Here is a 10,848-nt window from a genome sequence, read left to right as displayed (position 1 = left end):
TGTATTTGTTTTTTTAATTTATATTTATTTTAAGGCCATTTTTGCATACTGATAAATTACTTTCCCAAAGGTTCATATCAGTTTATGCTCATACCAACAATAAATGAAATTCACCTGCCTCAAGCCAACTTAATCAGCCCTTCTTCCTACTGTACGTTTCATTCTCAACATTATTTTCAGTTTGGGGGTGGGTTTTGGGAAGAGTGTGGAGTGAGAGTGGGTTGGATATTGGAGTGTCACTAATTACTTGGCATTTATTATGTTGATAATTCCAGAGATATAGAAGAGGGAAATTTCTTCTAAAATCAGGAAATGTGAAAAACAGTTGCCCAGTAGCTAAGTGAAGTCAGACATTTATTTATTTATTTCCTTCCTCAACAAATATTGTATGACTGCCTATGGTGGCAGGGACTGTGTGTACTCTAGGTACTGTGCTAACAATGATGAGCAAAACTAATACACTTCCTGGCTTCTTGAAGTGTAATGTGTTAGACAGTCAGTATAAAAACAAGCAAAATGTAATAAATTGTGAACAAGTATGGGATGAAAAATAATTGGATTCTTTTAAGAGAAAATAAAAGATAGGACCAAATTTATATGGGGCATCAAGGAAGGATTCTCAAACGAAGTGAGTTTTTGGTTGAGTCCTGTAGGATGAGTTAGAATGAGGCCGTAGCAGAATAGAGTGAAAAGCATTGTAGATAGAATGGCCAGTGCAAAATCCCAGAGACTGGAAAAGGCTCAGCACATTCCAGGAACCAAAGATGAGTGTGGTTGGAATGTCATGACAAGTGAATACTGGAGTGGTTTTCAGTTCAGTTCAGTTGCTCAGTCGTGTCCGACTCTTTGTGACCCCATGAACCGCAGCATGCTAGGCCTCCCTGTCCATCACCAACTCTCGGAGTCCATCCAAATCCGTGTCCGTTGAGTCGGTGATGCCATACAACCATCTCATTCTCTGTTGTCCCCTTCTCCTCCTGCCCTCAATCTTTCCCAGCATCAGGGTCTTTTCCAGTGAATCAGCTCTTCACATCAGGTCGCCAAAGTATTGGAGTTTCAGCTTCAGCATCAGTCCTTCCAATGAATATTCAGGGCTGATTTCCTTTAGGATAGACTGGTTGGATCTCCTTGCAGTCCAAGGGACTCTCAAAGAGTCTTCTCCAACACCACAGTTCAAAAGCATCAGTTCGTCTGTGCTCAGCTTTGTTTATAGTCCAACTGACATCCATACATGACCACTGGAAAAACCATAACCTTGACTAGACAGACCTTTGTTGGCAAAGTAATGTCTCTGCTTTTCAATATGCTGTCTACGTTGGTCATAACTTTCCTTCCAAGGAGTAAGCGTCTTTTAATTTCATGGCTGCAGTCACCATCTGCAGTGATTTTGGAGCCCAGAAAAAGAAAGTCAGCCACTGTTTCCACTGCTATCACCTAATGTCTTACACATGTATCCCCAGGGTACTGCCTTCTGCAGGCTACCATCATCTTTGCCCTGACTACCCTGCTTTCTCCAGCCCCACTTCAGTCCAGCCTCCACACGGAGCTAATATTCTTCTTCTTATTACTGGAGTATAATTGCTTTCCAATGTTGTGTTAGTTTCTGCTGTACAACAAAGTGAACCAGTTATACATATACATATATCCCCTCCCTCTTGAACCTCCCTCCTGCCCCTGCTCCGACCCCGTCCCATGCCTCTGGGTCATCACAGAGCACCAAGCTGAGCCCCCTGTGGCATATCGCAGCTTCCCACTAGCTATCTGTTGTACACAGACATTGTGTATGTACAGCATATATGTCAGTGCAGCTCTCTCAGTTCAGTTCACTCTCCCCTTCCCCCTTGTGTCCACATGTCTGTGTCTCTAGTCCTGCTCTGCAATAGGTTCCTCTGTGCCATTTTTCTAGATTCCATATATATGCATTAATATATGATATATATTTTTCTCTCTCTGGCTCATTTCACTGTATGACACTCTGATTCCATCCCTATCACTACAAACATTAGCCATGTTAATTTACACTACCTCCCTGCGTTAAAACTTCAAAGACTTCCCATTAAACTTCCAAGTAAAATTTAAGTGTTTAGAACCTCAGGACAGACTAAGAGTCATATACTAGTTTTATTGCCTTTTGTGCTACTTAATTTGCTTAAGCTCAGTTTCCTAATCTTTGTGATGGGAATAATAATAATCTAAATTACATGGAATTATTATGAATATTAAATGAGGTATTTCAAATTAAACATTTAGCATAATTCCTGATTTACAATAATCATAAGTGTTCACTGTCATTTTCATAATCACTAAGAAAATGACTAGGTTTTCTGTTGAAATTATTCCATGTAAAGTGTGAATTAAACCTGGAGAAAGCTTACTATGAAGCCCCTTCACTTTGAGGTTAATTAGTGTTCTAATAACAACTCTATCTTAGGATAACTAGATTTGAGCATATTGCCCAACTATCCCATTCTTAATTCTTTTAAATAACAAGGTAATAGGTGTGTTATAAGATAGTACCATCTTTCTTCATAGCTCTCCTAGCTCTGAGGATTCTTCCTCTCTAATGCTATTCAATGATTTCTTACCTCTTCTCACCTTAAACAATGGCTTCTGCACCTTATTTATTATACCAGGTGTCTGTAAACTATGCCCTGTGGGCCTAATCCCCACCATTTGTTTTTATAAAGTTTTATTGGAACACAGCTCTGGTGGACAAACGCTCAGTCATCCTTGTCTTTTGATATTTATACCCAGGTCAAATCCTGTCCCTTTGAGTGTGGGCAGCACCTGTTAACTTGCTTCTAGCCAATAAAATATGATAAAGGTAATGGGATGTCACTCCTGTGACTGTTACATTACATAAAATTCTGTCATGATACCAAACTCATTTAGAGACTTTCTCCCTTCTTGACTTTGAAGAAACCAGCTGCCATATTGTAAGAGGGGCTCTGGACAGAACCACATGGCAAGGAACTACAGGTGATCTCTAGGTGCTAAGGGCAGCCAGCAGCCACCAGGAAGCTGAAGCCCTAAGCCCTCAGTCTTGCGGCCACAAGGAAATAAATCCTCCAACAACCGGAGTGGGTTGGAAGTAGATTCTTTCCCAGTCAAGCCTCCAGATGAGAGCATACTCCAGTTGACTGTGATTGCAGCCTTGTGAGAGCCTATATGAAGGACCCTGACTCTGGACCTGATCCATGGTAATTGTGAGGTAATAAATGCATGTCAATTTAAACTTCTAATGTTATAGTAATTTGTTGTGTTGTAATAGATGACTAAAACTAGTCATGTTCTTTCATTTACATATAGTCATACAGTCCATGGCTGCTTTTGCAATACAGTAGTAGAGTTAAGTTGTTGGAGCAGAGAGCATGTACCCAGGAAGCCTGTAATATTTACTTGTTGCTTAGTTGCTAACTTGTGTCCAACTCTTTTTGCGACCCCATGAACTACAGCCTACCAGGCTCCTCTGCTCATGGAATTTCCCAGGTAAGAATACTGGAGTAGGTTGCCATTTTCTTCTCCAAAGGATCTTCCCGACCCAGGGATCGAACCCACATCTCCTGCTTGGCAGGTGGATTCTTTACCACTGAACCACCTGGGAAGCCCATAATATTTATTACCTGGCTCTTTACATGCAACAGTTACAGAGCCATTTCTTATATATCACACATTTTTAAGGTATCCCTAGAGGAATATTGCAGTTGGTAGGTACATAAATTCGTAAGACAGATATGGTATGTATTTCTGTAGCATCACTTTTATTTTCGTTTTTGCCAGCCACATGGCCATCCACTTTTTTTTTTTTTTTTTTTTTTTTTTTAGATGAGCTCACACTTTATTGGTTGCATCAACAATAAATCCAATAGTATGTCTAGAAGTGGGAAACCATGCTTATTTCCATTCTCAGAAAATGCACAACATGTCTAAGGATTTAAGGGTTCTTTGCAACAATTCCATGCCCTATTCCTCCCACACTGGGTCCTCAAGCTGAAAGTACAAGTTCGGGAAATGGTACCCATAGAGTTTCTCCTCTCTTATTTTCTTTTTTTTTTTTTTTTTATGTCTATCACAGGGCTACCATTAGGATTAAATAAGACAAAGTATGTGAAATTGCCCTGCATATCACCTGCTCAATATGGGATTTCAGTGGTGATTTTTTTTTTTTTATTGCCATACCTCATTTTACTGTGCTTTGCTTTGTGAGCTTTATAGATACATGTTGTTTTTTTTTTTTTTCCTTGTTAATTTTCTGTTTAGTTGATCTATCCATAAGTGTGAGTGGGGTATTAAAGTCTCCCACTATTATTGTGTTATTGTTAATTTCTCCTTTCATACTTGTTAGGATTTGTCTTACATACTGCGGTGCTCCCATGTTGGGTGGATATATATTTATAATTGTTATATCTTCTACTTGGATTGATCCTTTGATCATTATGTAGTGACCTTCTTTGTCTCTTTTCACAGCCTTTGTTTTAAAGTCTAATTTATCTGATACAGTATTGTGACTCCTGCTTTCTTTTGGTCCCAATTTGCATGGAAAATCTTTTTCCAGCCCTTCACTTTCAGTCTGTATGTGTCCCCTGTTTTGAGGTGGGTCTCTTGTAGACAACATATGTAGGGGTCTTGTTTTTGTATCCATTCAGCCAGTCTTTGTCTTTTGGTTGGGGCATTCAACCCATTTACGTTTAAGGTAATTACTAATAAGTATGATCCCGTTGCCATTTACTTTATTGTTTTGGATTGAGTTTATACACCATTTTTGTGTTTCCTGTCTAGAGAATATCCTTTAGTATTTGTTGGAGAGCTGGTTTGGTGGTGCAAAATTCTCTCAGCTTTTGCTTGTCTGAAAAGCTTTTGATTTCTCCTTCATACTTGAATGAGATCCTTGCTGGGTACAATAATCTGGGCTGTAGGTTATTTTCTTTCATCATTTTAAGTATGTCTTGCCATTCCCTCCTGGCTTGAAGAGTTTCTATTGAAAGATCAGCTGTTATCCTTATGGGAATTCCTTGTGTGTTATTTGTTGTTTTCCCTTGCTGCTTTTAATATTTGTTCTTTGTGTTTGATCTTTGTTAATTTGATTAATATGTGTCTTGGGGTGTTTCTCCTTGGGTTTATCCTGTTTGGGACTCTCTGGGTTTCTTGGACTTGGGTGATTATTTCCTTCCCCATTTTAGGGAAGTTTTCAACTATTATCTCCTCAAGTATTTTCTCATGGTCTTTCTTTTTGTCTTCTTCTTCTGGAACCCCTATGATTGAATGTTGTAGCGTTTAATATTGTCCTGGAGGTCTCTGAGATTGTCCTCATTTCTTTTAATTCGTTTTTCTTTTATCCTCTCTGATTCATTTATTTCTACCATTCTATCTTCTAATTCACTAATCCTATCTTCTGCCTCTGTTATTCTACTATTTGTTGGCTCCAGAGTGTTTTTAATTTCATTTATTGCATTATTCATTATATATTGACTCTTTTTTATTTCTTCTAGGTCCTTGTTAAACTTTTCTTGCATCTTCTCAATCCTTGTCTCCAGGCTATTTATCTGTGATTCCATTTTAATTTCAAGATTTTGGATCAATTTCACTATCATTATTTGGAATTCTTTATCAGGTAGATTCCCTATCTCTTCCTCTTTTGTTTGGTTTGGTGGGCATTTATCCTGTTCCTTTATCTGCTGGGTATTCCTCTGTCTCTTCATCTTGTTTAAATTGCTGAGTTTGGGAGTCCTTTCTGTATTCTGGCAGTTTGTGGAGTTCTCTTTATTGTGGCGTTTCCTCGCTGTGTGTGGGTATGTAGAGGTGGCTTGTCAAGGTTTCCTGGTTAGGGAAGCTTGTGTCGGTGTTCTGGTGGGTGGAGCTGTATTTCTTCTCTTTGTTCAGTCGCTATGGGGGAGGGAGGGAGGGATGCTGCAAACAAATGACACTGGCGTGCGCCGCAGTGCCTCAGCCACACTGGGTCTGCCCCGCTCACGGCGCGTGTAGCCTCCCCTGCCCACACTGCTCAGGCTCTAGGTTGTTCCGCCGGGAACAATCCGAGGCTGGCCCTGGGTTGCATGCACCTCCCAGGTCCAAGCCGCTCAGGTTCAGGCACTCAGGTAGTCCTCAGAGGCGCAGACTCAGTTGGGGCTGCGTTTGTGCTCTTCCCAGGTCCGAGCAGCTCAGGTGATGAGGTGTTTGGCGGCGCCAATGCTGCGACTTATCGCCTCCCGCCACTTGGTTATCTGGGTGTAAAACCGGCGCACCTTCTCAGGCAGATGTTAACCGTCCAGACCCCAATAAGTTTTAGTTAGCAAAGAAGCCAGTTTTATAGATAATGTCTCTCTGGGGCTGCGATTGCCCCCTTCGGCTCTGGCTGCCTGTCACCGAGGGGGGAAGGTTTGCAGCCGGCTACCTCTGTTTAGTCCTTTGTTCCGTCGTGGGCTGGCGGTGTCTTAGGTTAGGGCTGGCTTTTCGCATGGTAGATATCCCACAGTCTGGTTTGCTAGCCCAAATTATTTCGCTCAGATAGTGCTCAAGGTATTCAGGCCAGATTCTTACTCTCAGCGATGCAGCCCGCGCCGCGCCTCCCTGCCCAACCCCGCTTGTTAATGGCGGATGCAGGCGTCTGCGCTGCTTCTCCGCTGGAGGAGTTACCGTAGGGCTCATAATCTGTGAGTTTTAATTGTTTATTTATTTTTCTCCCTGTTATGTTGTCCTCTGTGCTTCCAAAGCTCGCACGGATTCGGCAGTGAGAAAGTTTCCTGGTGTTTGGAAACTTCTCTCTTTTAAGACTCCCTTCCCGGGACGGAACTCCGTCCCTCCCTCTTTGTCTCTTTTATTGTCTTTAATATTTTTCCTACCTCCTTTCGAGGAGTTGGGTTGCTTTTCTGGGTGCCTGATGTCCTCTGCCGGCATTCAGAAGTTGTTTTGTGGAATTTACTTGACGTTTAAATGCTCTTTTGATGAATTTGTGGGGAGAAAGTGTTTTCCCCATCCTACTCTTCCGCCATCTTGGCGCCTTCCCTGGCCATCCACTTAGACACTGTGGTTTTTCACAATCTGCAGCCATGTGACTAGGTCTCACCAATGAAAGTGAGTGGAAATTATATTCATCTTCACTTTTCTTTGCCCATTCTGACTAAAACATAGATTTGATGGGAGAAGGGAATGGCAACACACTCCAGTATTCTTGCCTGGAGAATTCCATGGACCAAAGAGCCTGATGGGCTACAGTCCATAGGATCACAAAGAGTTGGACATGACTTAGTGACTATCACACACACGGTTTTAACTGAGAAGATAAGGATGATGCCTTAAGGAATAGAGAGCAACAAGATGGAAGGAGGCTGGTCCCCAAATGTGCTTATGGGGCAGTACTGCTGATATGCCCTTGACAAGCTTTTGCCTCCAGACCCTTACATGAGAGAGAAGCATTTTGTTTAACAACTGTATTTGGTGTCATTTTAGTACAGCATCTTAGCTGGTAGCTTCAATGGGGTACCATGATTTTAATTAGCCAGTAATTTACAGCATGTGTATTTTTAAAGAGAGATGAATATTTTACAGCATATAATTGGAAATGCTCTTCCCAGGTGGCACAGTGGTAAAGAATCTGCCTGCCAATGCAGGAAACACAGGAGACCGTGGGTTCAACCCCTGGGTCGGGAAGAGCCCCTGGAGAAGGAAATGGTAACCCATTCCAGTATTGTTGCCTGGGAAATCCCATGGACAGAGAAGCCTGGTGGACTGTAGTTCATGGGGTCATAAAAGAGTCGGACACAGCTTAGCAACTAAACAACAACAATCTAGTTGGAAGTACCTATAAAAGTTACAGAGAAAATGGGAAATTTCCAAAAAAACTTTGTGCTCACAGCCTGCAACTTCAGGCTAAGCTCTTAGGACTACTGGAGGACGTATGAACCCCTCCCTAGTGTGGTTATTTGGAAAGTTTAAGAAACCATAGGTATATGTTCTAAATTTCCCCCAACATTTTACATAATCTGTTTTCCACTGTTGAAGAAGAGGGCCAGGACAGTTCTGACTTGTTCAGGCTCATTAGTTAGAAACTGCTCAGGAATTAGAATTTAAGTTTCAAATGAGTCAATTTTGCTTCCCTAAAACTTTGATTTTTGTCATCATTATGCAAATAGTTCTACTCAATACACCAACCTCATTTAATGCTAATATTAGGAGCACATTAATTTGAGGGACTTTATAGTAAGGCTTAATGGAATTTATAATTTTGGAGAATTTCAAGGCTTTTTCATTGCTTCCTTCCTTCTCCCTCCCTGCTACCCCTGTCAAACATACTCTAGAATCTTATCAAAGGTCTTTTGCTTTTGTCTGAAGTGTAATAAGGTTGTACTAGCTGACTCAAGACCTATGATCCAAATCCGAGTGCTGAGAGTTTTCATTGCTTGCTTTCTTTGTTTTATTTGAAATAGAAAGTTATTAGTTTTCATTTCAAAAGAAGTGTGTGCAAAGACAAGAAAGTTGAAGCAGGTCCAGGCTGTGTATCTGTAAGGAAGAGGAGGTTACAGGATTAGAGAAACTGTTTTAATCTCCAAAGCTGGAAAAATAATGAATAGATAATAATGTTCCCTTAGTAAAACTAGAGTACAGTCATTTTTAGCATCTTTTAATGAGTATGAGAATCTCATTCTATAAATGACTTGGATTTTAAAAAATTTTTCTTCAAAGGAACCTAGGTAAAGGAAAGAAGGGGAAAGCATTTAAGAGTAAATTTAATAGTTGAATTTATTTCTGAAGTTTTGAATAATACAATACATCCTTCCTGAATTGTTTAAGGAAAAGTCAATGATACAGGTTTTTCTCATGTTCAATGTAGATTTGCTGGGAAGTGTGGAGCTCAGTGATATCTCAAGGTGGTTTCCCGTGTCTCTTTACTTCTAGAATAACCAGATTTTCTTGGTGCTCTTTCTAGTCCACAGTTCACATTCTTCCTACAGTTTCAACCAGGCAACCTACGAACAAAGCAAGAGGCTGTCCCCAGAAACAGGCTGCTGTAGCACTTCAACTTTGGAAGGTTCAGCGTTTCTCCTCCTTCAGGAATGCTGTCATGCTCTGGCAGCAGAGCACAGTAATTTTCCAAATGATCAGATAAAGTAGTGACTCATGCATCCCAGACCATGTGCTCTGGTTTGCACTCCAGCCTCTCTATTATGTGCTGATGTAAGTAGTCCTGGGAACATCAGGGTATTAAAGACATGTTGGCTGAATGAACTAATGGGGCCCACTAATAGTTCTTCTCCCTCTGCTTCTCTTATTTGCACTGTGCTATCTGAATTCTTAAAAACAAACAAAACCATCATAAACCTCAGATTTACACAAGTAGGTTTCAAATAGCTTTAGCCAAATATATTGATAATCTGCTTAGGGAGTAGCCACTTCTCTTCTGGGGAGGGTTGCCTAAAGTCACTGATTCTTTCCTTCACCACACAGGAAATATATATGAAGAAGAATAAAAGCCTGATAACCTGCTAGAGACCCAGATTTCTCCTGTCCAGAATGCTGGAGCAAGTTCTCCTGCTGCTGGGAGGAGATTTATGGTGGTCATGAAGTTGACTTAGACATGCTTCTGCTACTGTTGCTACAAAGTCTGAAAAACAATTATGTTCCCATGAAATTCAGAGGTGATCTATGTGACAGGGTCAAATGGCACGTGCCAGAAAGACATCGGCAACATGCTGACATTGAGATGTTTGTTAAGTATGTATAGATTTTGTGAGCTCATTACCCAGATTTCAGTTTCCTATTGAAAAAGTTGTCTTGATTAAAGATACATATAAACACCCTGTTTACAAAGAAGCTTTCCCCACTCATCTGGGCAGTTCAGTGACAAAGTTTTAGAAAGGCATCTCCCCTTACACAACACAGATTGTCCAGCTTGTATTTGTGATCACTTAGAACAGAAGTCTGAAAAAGTTCATATAGATAATGCAGAAGCCAAGCAAGTTTCAGTAGAAAGCTGTTCAGTAACACTTCAGTTAAAAATTTCCCTTTGTTTCCAAGACTGTGTGTTTAGATGTAGAATCCCAGTGTGAGGGATCAGTTTCTTCTTGATAGAGTCATGATTTATAGCATCTGATTTTTCTACCTCATGGCAGAAAAATGACTCATGACTCTGTGTCAGAGTGTTGGTGTTCCTTACTGGAGAGTATGTCCTGTACTTGTGTGACCTGGAAGAACTAGAATGGTGATACATCATAGCCGGTTGGGTGCACCCACTTTCTGGACGTGAAAATCACCCAACACAGGCAGTCCCTACTCAGCAGGCTTGAGGGCCTCTGGGAGTGGCCCCCGCTGTCAGATGTGCTATTAATCTCCCTTGTACGTTTGCAATGCAGGAGGCACAGGAGATGTAGGTTCAGTCCCTGAGTTGGGAAGATCCTCTGGAGGAGGACATGGCAACCCACTGCAGTATTCTTGCCTGGAGAATCCCATGGGCAGAAGAGCCTGGTGGGCTAAAGCCCATGGGGTCACAAAGAGTTGGACACGACTGAGTGACTGAGTACATGTTTGGGTCAGCGGTCTTATAAAGTTCTTCTGGACTGACTCAGATGCATTGGTAGGTTCCCTGAGCTTGTGGGTCAGCAGGGTGTGACCACCATCTGTAGGGTTATTCCTCCAGGCACTCAGGGAGAAATTGCTCACATGTTCTGATTTTATAGTGCTATGGTTCTTCTCTACTGGCTTCTGGGAACCTCTCCTCCTGTCTCGGTTTCCTGGATTATTTTCCTTGAGTTAATGCCATTTCCATAAATACATTTGGATCCCTTTCCTTTGGGCTTTACATTCAATTAAATTTATAATCATTGTGGTCTCAAAAACGTTTTTATTATTTCTTAT

The sequence above is a fragment of the Bos mutus genome, chromosome 7 (assembly GCF_027580195.1).
Source record: "Bos mutus isolate GX-2022 chromosome 7, NWIPB_WYAK_1.1, whole genome shotgun sequence".
In the NCBI taxonomy this organism is placed as follows: Eukaryota; Metazoa; Chordata; class Mammalia; order Artiodactyla; family Bovidae; genus Bos; species Bos mutus.
This window is presented reverse-complemented; position numbering follows the sequence as displayed.